Source organism: Enhydra lutris, unplaced genomic scaffold, assembly GCF_002288905.1.
Source record: "Enhydra lutris kenyoni isolate GAN:26980312 unplaced genomic scaffold, ASM228890v2 scaffoldscaffold12, whole genome shotgun sequence".
In the NCBI taxonomy this organism is placed as follows: domain Eukaryota; kingdom Metazoa; phylum Chordata; class Mammalia; order Carnivora; family Mustelidae; genus Enhydra; species Enhydra lutris.
The window spans coordinates 53,637,518-53,647,345 of NW_019154096.1; the positions used below are offsets into that span (position 1 = coordinate 53,637,518).

The 9,828-nt window shown below is 38.8% G+C and overlaps 1 protein-coding gene across 3 annotated transcripts in view; it reads left to right on the forward strand.

Annotated features, from left to right (window-relative positions):
- LOC111145162 (beta-transducin repeat containing E3 ubiquitin protein ligase) overlaps nt 1-9,828 on the forward strand; it is a 218,970-nt gene that overhangs the window by 156,918 nt on the left and 52,224 nt on the right. The window lies entirely within an intron of this gene.

Sequence of the window (9,828 nt, forward strand, 5' to 3'; positions counted from 1 at the left end):
ACAGTGCAACTGTTTCACTTTTTTTCCGTGCTACTTGCTGTACCAGCCATTGTCGGTAATTAAGATCTACAATTCACAATGCAGACGTTTGCACTTCCTCTGGGTCTGTGCTATTTATAAGGCATTTCAGCTGTTCAGAGTTTCTTTTGAGTTTTAAACTACATGTTAACAGGCTTCTTTAATATACTATTCCACAAGTAGCATGTCAGATGGGCCATTCTTTGCACGGGCCTCTCTTTCAGGTCTAAACATTAGCTTTGTGGAGAATATGTTAAGATTTAACCATGTCATCGAGGCCAGTGAGGTTAGAAAAACTCTGGAATGTAACATGTTACACATTAGCATATTGCTATTTCCAAAAGGCAGGAATAAGGTTCAGAAGTACTATTTTTTTTTCTTTCATTTTCAAATGTTCATATGATATTAATGAATGTTAACGGGAATTACGGAGAGGGTCTGAGAAACACTAGTCAAGTGACTTTTCCCAGCTCACTTTGAGGTAATAATCAAGGACCATTGTTATAAACAAGCGTTTGTGTGTTTGTCAGGTTAAGGATTCAGGAACACATAACCTCCTGGATGTGTATTATATTTAGGAATACAGATGTGGGGTACCAAAATGGATCAGCAGATGGACTGCACATTTGTTGTATGATCATCTTCAGGAACCCTAAGTAGCATACACCATTGGAGAGGAAAGTGTGAATGGAATTAATCCTGGTCTGTATTAATTTGGTAAAATTGAAAATCATTTTCAGCCATTTCAAGAGAGTTAATTTCAAAAGAAAAAAAGTGAGTATTATGTCCTTGAGTGAGAGAACTGCTTGCACAGTCTCCTTACTTCCTGCACTCATTGCTAAACATGTAGGAGAAAGAAACTAGAAGCAGAAAGCTGTCAACAAAATATGTGTAAAACTTTGCCATGAGTGGGGATCAGACTGGCTATGTTAAGCCTGAAGTCAGCTGCGTTGATTCTGCATGTCGGCTGCCAGTGTCTTCCAGCAGAGCAGATCTGCAGAGAAAGGCGGACACTGGTTTCCATGCCGATTCTTGATGGGCCCGTGAATGTAGACAGAGCTTCAAACAAAGCCTTTCCAAGGCAGTTTTATTTGCCAGAACCTGGAGATTTCTGTAGTTCTTTAGAACTACAGTGTTTCTATAAACTTTTTCCCTCAGTGAACTCTTTATGAACCTTTTTTAAAGATAGCAGCAGTAGTTCAACTGTTGGGAACCACTGATCTATCTGACTGAGGCACTTCAAGATGCTAGAACCTATTCCCATTTCTATCTAGCCAGGGAGCTAATAAGATTAAGTTTGTCTTTGTGGATTGTGGATCCAGATTAGCAGGAGTTGAGCCCAGTCAGTGTTTTCCTCAGTTGAAAAACTGAAAGGTTGGGAGAGAGAGGGATGAAGGAAGAAAGTTCTTTATCAAGAATTGACTGCAGTATTGCCTGCTGATGCATGTCGGATCGCCTGCATCGAGAGATCACATGGCTTCTCCAAAAGTCAAACGATCAATTCGCCTCGTTTTGGCTCTGTACTTAATGCACAAACAGTGCGATCTGCGGGGCTGTAATTGCATTGTTAGGGCCAAGGAACAAGCCTATGCCTTTTCAGCAGACAGCTGGCAGGGAGAGAGGCATGTTGTTAGGAAAGAGAGAGGCAAGGCAAATAAAATTACTGCTAACGCTCAGAGATCGGCAGGAGTCCTACTTGCCTAATCTTACCGGTGGGAGCAAGCGGCTGTTGTAATCCAATTATAGCAGCATAAGCAATTTGTTAGACACTCCGCATAATGTAACAATTTCCCAATAAACTCTGACTTGTAATAACGTCGGCAAGAGTCCGCATAAATCTGCCCGAATGGTGGGGGCTGGAGCGTTCGGCTGGGGGCTTGTAATTGGCGCCATCAGCACGTTTTGCGGAGTGCAGTATGGTGCAGTCTTTTAGTGCAGGAATTTTAAGGAGAAAAGCATGGCACACGTTTCTTAGAAAACGAAAAGTGGCCATTAAAAGGGGAGCAGCAAGAAGGGCATACTCTTGCCTTCACATTACCTAGGAATCTTAGCGTAGGAAGAAAACAGGAGGAAGCCATATTTCCTTCAATACTAAAGGGAGGGAAGTGGGGGAAGAGTATGTGGACTAAATTTCTTTATTTAAAAAGCATCAGTTTCTATTATTTATAGGCCCCTTTTCCAGCTCCCCAAAATGCTGTTCAGGCAGCATTTAGCTAACATTTTAACAAAATGCTTATAGCCAGACAAGACTAGAAATGCCAAGTTTAAATTTGTTTTCTTCTAGAGTTTAGCATTTTATTTACAACAGGAAAATACATTTTCTTTGTGCTCAGAATAAATCTTTTAAAGATATCATCTCACTGAATAGCAAACCTTTTTGTAGAGTTCTGCCTTCCACTTTAAGAAACGTCTCTTACCGAAGGGTTTAAAACCTAGCTTGTTTGCTTAGCTGGTTTCACTACCATTGCTTATTTTCTATTCCACAATACATCGTGAATGTCTATGATACAAGGATTAGTACTCTTGTTGAATGTTTACATTGTATAAGAATACAGTTTTTCTTATTTAAAACTATACCTGTATGACCATTATAAAAATAATTTTGATTCCTTAGCCATAAAATTTGTTTTGGAAAAATGTTGTTGTGTGGAGCAAAATAGAAGAATCTCCATTATTTATTGATTGATTAGCATTTGTAGTCACAGAATAGAGTTTATTTATACAAGGTAGAGAAGGTGAGGAGTACTCATAGATTTGTGTTAATGGACAGATTTTCATGCTACTGAGTGTGTATTAAACGTTTTCTACTTTCTTATGCCAACCCAACTCTTCATTGTTGTTAATTTGTGTCAAAACAAAGCTTCTGAAATAAGAACAGGATTATTCAAACTATCATGTTGCTGTGGGTATTATTACAATAAATATTTACTTTGAGTATCAACATTTCCTTCTACTGAAGCAAATGCTGCCTTGTTTGACTGGAGCTACATCAATAAACTGCAGTGCCTCTAATAAAGCCACTCAGTGTCTGGGTTAAACTAATGGCTGATTTTCATGGCTTTGACAGTGAGCTGTGTGCGTTATTTTCTCCTGATATTGTAAAAATAATGAGAGCAAATTAGAACAATCAGTTTACACAGATAGCTCCTGATTGGAGGCGATGGGCAATATGGCAGCAGGTAATCCATCTTCGGGCTCCTGTCACATTAACTTCAGCAGTGTGAAAAGATCAGGTGGGGTAAGCGGGGATCCTGCCCAATCGGAACACTGAAATTAATGAGAAGAGCATTGTTCTGTGATCAGCCTTTTAATTAGCAAGATTGGAAATGCAGAGAATGATGAAGGCAGCACCACAGCTGCACAATGCCAGGCACAATTCCTGAAAGGGGAAAGAAAGAAAAAAATCCGTGGGTTTTACATCATACTTTTCTTGCTGCATACAGGCATTATTCCATTCTAGAGCTGGTTTACAGACTTCACTGCCTACTTTCCAAAGTAATGTCACAAATATTGTTGATGTATTAGTGATCTATAGGCTGTAATTCTGTCAGGGGTCGTTTAGGATTTTGATTACCAGTATACTTTCTTTGGCATTGCGCATAGGGTTTTATTTTTTTATTTATTTTTTAATCAAGTAAGCAAAGAAATTAAAATTTTTTTTAGATTTTATTTATTTGACAGAGAGATCACAAGTAGGCAGAACGGCAGGCAGAGGGAGGGGGGAAGCAGGAACCCTGCTGAGCAGAGAGCCTGATGCGGGGCTCGATCCCAGGACCCTGAGACCATGACCTGAGCTGAAGGCAGAGGCTTAACCCACCGAGCCACCCAGGCACCCCAAGAAATTAAATTTTAAGAGGTTCTGTCTTACTGACCTTCTACCACCCAACCCCTCCAGTTTATAGAGTTTTTCTTGCAAGTAGCATGAAAGTTTTCTGACTTGGAGCACTTTTGTCACTTTGAGTTATTTAAAAGAGGAGCAAAGTCTAGGCAGTAAGCTAAGGCATATTTAGATTGTGTTCCTTCCCTGATTCCGTTTATTAGGAAAATCACTGTTTTTTCCCCCCTGCCATTGACTTCTCAGTGTTGAGGGCTCTGTTATTTCAATTTATATAATTGAGAATTGAATATCAATGAAGTATGGTGTTTATAGAAGGAAGAGGGGAGGAAAATCTATGCAGTGACAGAGACTAAAGGCTGATTCATCCATTTAAAGCTCAGTTATACTAAAATTGAAACCTTGTTAATTATCCCTGTAATATTGGAAAATGTGGTATAAAGCTATGGAAGATATTAATGAGCCAGATTTTCTCTACCAAATCAGTGCCTGTTTTCTAGGCCTACTTTGACAGACTTTAGCTTTGGGAAGGGTATGAGATTTTCAATATTTTAATCTTTGTACCTTAAGCTTAGTTGCTTGCTAAAAAAGCAAGAATATAATGTATGCTATGTAAATGAACCCATTTATCCTCCAAAGAAATATAAAATAAATTTGTGGTTTTTTATATTAACAATTAATTGACTTATGCATTTATTTAAAGTACTAATACATAGGGCCACCTGGGCAGCTCAGTCTGTTAAGTGTCTGCCTTCAGCTCAGGTCATGATCCCAGGGTGCTGGTGTTGAGCCCCAGGTCAGTCTTCCTGCTCAGCAGAGGAGTCTGCTTCACCCTCTCCCCGTGCTTGTGCTCTCTCGCTCGCTCACTCTCTCACATAAATAAATATATTTTTTAAAAAATTAAAAAACATAAATACTGACACATAAAAACGAGTTACCAGATACCCATCTGAGTAGAGAATTAACAGTAACAGAGAATTAAGAGCCTAAAGTATAGTATGAAATATTGAGGTTAGATGTAAGGTGATCTTTTCTCATCATAGTTAATAGAACCTTTTTCATATTTTTTCATTATATGTATAACTAATGGAGGTTCTAGCCTTGCAGCCCTAAGATTCTATATTTATAGAAAGTAAATCCCTGATATTATACCCTATGCAAAACCTATAGAATAAAGGTACTTCACTTCCCCGTAGTACCCATCTTCCACCCTCCTTCCCCCGCAAAATCTTTAGTATACATTTGAAATTCTGTCAGAAACCTGATTTTTGTTTTTGTTTTGTTTTTTGATTGACAGTGAGCTTTTCCTGAAAATACTCATATTCAGCATTTTAGGATCAGTGACTTAATACTAAAGAGTCTCTAGGACTCTCCCCCCCCACCCCACCCCCCACACACACTCTAAGAGAATGGTGCTACTGTGCATATTAATATTTTAAAGCCCACTTGTAGAATTTTGCATGATACTTTTCTACATTCCTTAATCTGGAAGAGAGATTTTTATACTTACAGCTTTTATGGATTTTTGTGGCTATTCATTTTCCTCTCTCCTAGTTTGACAGTTTCAGAAGCCTGGGCTCATAAGCTCTCCATGGATATGTTCTTAGTCATATGGTGTAAATAGATCACTTACAAAGCTTGTGTAACTTGAGCTCTCCTTTTGAACCTTTCAGTTCCCATGAACTCAGGATCCGTACATATAAAATCGTATTCTTGTGTCATGACTCCAGCTTGTAAGGCAATGAGCTATGAATTTAAATGACTATTCTATCTATACCAACTAATTATAAAATAAAATTGGTGTTTTTCCTTTTCTTCCTATGATTCAGGATTTCCATATGACCTAGTGATCTTGCCAGTATTTGTTCTTGTTGTCAGAGTTCTTTTCCACGAAGATGTGCTCTTTAAGATCAGTGTTAAATAAACATCTCCTTTTTGAGGGCATCTTTTTGTTTATATTAGTAATTACAGAATGTCTTAACTGGCTGAATGACCAAGAAACTCCTTTTTTTTTCCTAACAGACCTAGAATTACCAAGTCACCTTAAATTCTACTAATCCCAAATCCCATGAGTAGGGTTCACTTTAGAGAAATTTTCATAGTCTAGTCCTTTGGAGCTCACCTAATACATCTTTATTTAAAGTTCTTACATATGGAACCAGTTGTATCTCTGATGATATTATAATCCTTTCTAGTTCCCCATCCCCCTGATTTTTAGTTTAGGACTCTGTTCCTACATAAAGAATTGGAAGGGACTCCTGGGTGGCTTAGTCGGTTAAGTGTCTGCTTTAGGCTCAGGTCATGATCCCAGGATCCTGGGATTGAGTCCTACATTGGGCTCCCTGCTTAGCTGGGAGTCTGCTTTTTTCTCTGCCTGCCACTCACCCTGCTTTGTGCTCTCTCTGCCTGATCAATCAATCAATCAATCAATCAGTAAATAAATAAAAATATTCTTTTAAAAAGGTTTTATTTATTTATTTGACAGAGAGCCCACAAGTAGGCAGAGAGGCAGGCAGAGAGATTGGGGGAAGCAGGCTCCCTGCTGAGTAGAGAGCCCAATGCAGGGCTCGATCCCAGGACCCTGAGACCATGATCTGAACTGAAGGCAGAGGCTTAACCCACTGAGCCACCCAGGCACTCCATAAATAAAGTCTTAAAAAACCTAAAATACTTATTTTTTTTAATATTTTATTTATTTGACAGAAATCACAAGTAGGCAGAGCAGCAGGCAGAGAAAGAGGAGGAAGCAGTTTCCCTGCTGAGCAGAGAGCCCGATGTGGGGCTCGATCCCAGAACCCTGGGATCATGACCTGAGCCGAAGGCAGAGGCTGTAACCCACTGGGCCATACAGGCGCCCCGTAAAATACTTATTAAATAATATGAGATACAGGGACTCCTGGGTTGCTCAGTCAGTTAAGCGGCTGCCTTCAGCTCAAGTCATGATCCTAGGGTCCTGGGATCGAGTCTGGCATCAGGCTCCTTGCTCGGCCGGGAGCCTGCTTCTCCCTCAGCCTGCTCTGCCTGCCGTTCCCTCTACTTGTGCTCTCTCTCTCTCTCCCTGATAAATAAATAAAAATCTTTTTAAAAAAAAATATGAGATTAAAAAAAAAAAAAATATGAGATATAGGGACGCCTGGGTGGCTCAGTTGGTTGGATGACTGCCTTCGGCTCAGGTCATGATCCTGGAGTCCTGGGATCGAGTCCCGCATTGGGCTCCCAGCTCCACGGGGAGTTTGCTTCTATCTCTGACCTTCTCCTCGCTCATGCTCTCTCTCACTCTCTCTCAAATAAATAAATAAAATCTTTTAAAAAAATATGAGATGTAGAAAAGACAGTTAAAACAGAGTGATGTGATAGAGAGTGACTGCATAGCTACTTTGTATTGAAAATCCAAGAAAGTCCTCTTTTAGGAGGCGACATTTAAACTGAGATCGGGGGTACCTGGGTGGCTCAGTTGGTTAAGTGTCAGCTTTAGGCTCAGGTCAAGATCCTGTTGGGGCTCTCTGCCCAGCAAATAGTCTGCTTCTCCCTCTGCTCTACCCCCACTTCTCTCTCCACTCGTGCTCTCTTGCTTTCTCTCTCTCAAATAAATAAAATCTTAAAAAAAAAAAATTGGAAAATGGCCATTTTTTACTCACGTATCTTCAGAATGGAAGATTTTTTTTTTCTTCTACTTTGTACTCCTCAAGACTTTGAGGAGGAAAGAGAATATGTTAATGTTTATTAAGCCCTATGTTTAGGCACTGTAGTGCTAGCTCTGTTATCTCTTTCTCTTTCTTTTTTTAAGATTTTCTTTATTTTTTGATAGAGAGCACAAGTAGAGGGAGAGAGGGAAGCATGCTTCCTCTCAGTAGGGAGCCTGACACAGGGCTCCATCCCAGGACCTTGAGGTCATGACCTGAGCTGAAGGCTGATGCTTAACCGACTGAGCCAACCAGGCGCCCCAAGAATATGTTAGTATTTATTAAGCCTGATGTTGAGGCACTATAGTGCTAGCCGTGTTGTCTGTTTCAAACCTTATGTGAACCTGATAAGATGGATGCATATCCCCTATTTTGTAGATAAGGAATCTGAAACTTAGAGAAGTTAAGCCTTTTCCCAAGTTTTCACATCTCTTAAGTTGCAATGTCAAATTTTGAACTCCAGTCTCTCTGACTTCAGAGTCCTTCCTTACTACACCAGGTTGCCTTTCAAATAGTATTTGGGGGCCTTATTTCTCCTGCCGTTATACTTGGCTTCACACTACAAAGCACCTCTAGCTTTTCTCCATTTGATTTCTGTAACACTTTTCACATCTAGCAAATGTTATTTCTTCATCTCCCCCGTCTCCCTTATTGCTTGTAAGGTAATGTTGTTCTGACTGAACTGAGCCAAATACTGTACTCAGAAAACAGTCTCTATTCTAGGCTACCTAGTCAGTAATTCTACTGTGTAACTTTAAATGCTTACTCAGTGATAATCATCTACCTTACAAACACAGATCTTTAAAGTGTCTAAGATGACCTCATGGCTCTGTGCTCCATTATTCTACATATAAAGTGAGTGAGACAGTATGAGTCCAATACAGCCAGCTCAAGGTGGTGACTCACACCTTCCTAATTGTTTTAGAATACAGATCTCATCCTACTATATCAGGATTTACATTGTAAGTATATATTGGCAATTCTTTTATATCAAAAATTTATTTTTCCTGATTAAGCTTGGTTATTAATTTTGTCAATTAAAAAAAAAATGTCCCTTAAGGCTTCCAGGCTGAGGCTGTGATTACACTTCAGTAAACATTTTTATATTTGTTTACCTGCTTCTAGATAGATCAGTGATTGCAAAGACTTGGTAAGGATGTCAGAATTAATAGCTGGACCTTACTGTTTCAGAGAGAAGAGAAAAAGCTTGGGAGAGGAGTGAGTCATTATAAAGAAACAGGTTCACTGAAAGCAAATGAAAACAAAAAGCGAACAAACATGACTATTAGCATATACACGCACATAGAACCTCCCTGCATATTCTCTAATAGAAAGAATAGAAGTTTTTGATAGTTATGGTTGACATAAATTCCATGCTCAGACTTGTAAAAATATGTAAGGAGTACTTGCTCACATGGAGTACTAAGACCATGGCAAATAGGAATATTGAGTGAAATATTTCTAGAAGAGTAAACTAAATGTAATTATGTTTTACATGTCAGACATCATTTCTTTAACTTTATACACCTTTTCTTGGAATATCTAATAGCATAAGGAATTTAATTGTAAAGTGGTTTTGTTTTTTTTTTCAAACCTGAGAGCAGACCAGAAGGGGAATACACAGAGAAAACTGTGTTTAAAAAGAGATGGTTCCTACAGTGTTAACTATGGAGTGTGTAGCGTGACTCTGTAATGGAATATCATGGCAGGGGGTATAATACTGTAAATAAGATGAATATGCCACTTGTGGATTAATGGGCAACCTAAAGGGTGGCTTTATTTACATCTATGTGTGAGGTTCTTTTTCATATTGTGTATTTTCTGTTACTCCTGTGATTGGAGTGCTGAGAACCTAACAGTTTTATTAGGGAACTTAAAAAAAAAAAAGGTGTTTCCTTGATCTTCCTTTATGTGATTTTTGTAGGATTAGTATAATGTCATTTTAGACTTTAAAATTGATAGGTTGGAGGAGTTTTTATTAACTTTTTCTCTGGGTGATATTTAAGGAAGAGGAGTTGGGTTCTGAAATTAAGTCCAAGAAATATAGCTACTGTTTATATTTCGTTATGAACACTTACGGAGCAGATACAGGCACCACATGTATCCACATTCCAGTAGATCCATTTGCAGTGATAACAGTTTTGTGAATATTGGATGTTTTTGAAAGATTTGGGTAACTGAGTAATGTAAATGATTACATCTAGACTGGGACACTTAGAGGAGCCATTATCTCCACATTATAACATGAGAATATGCAGTAAAGGGTAAATCCTTTTTTTTTTTTTTTTTTTT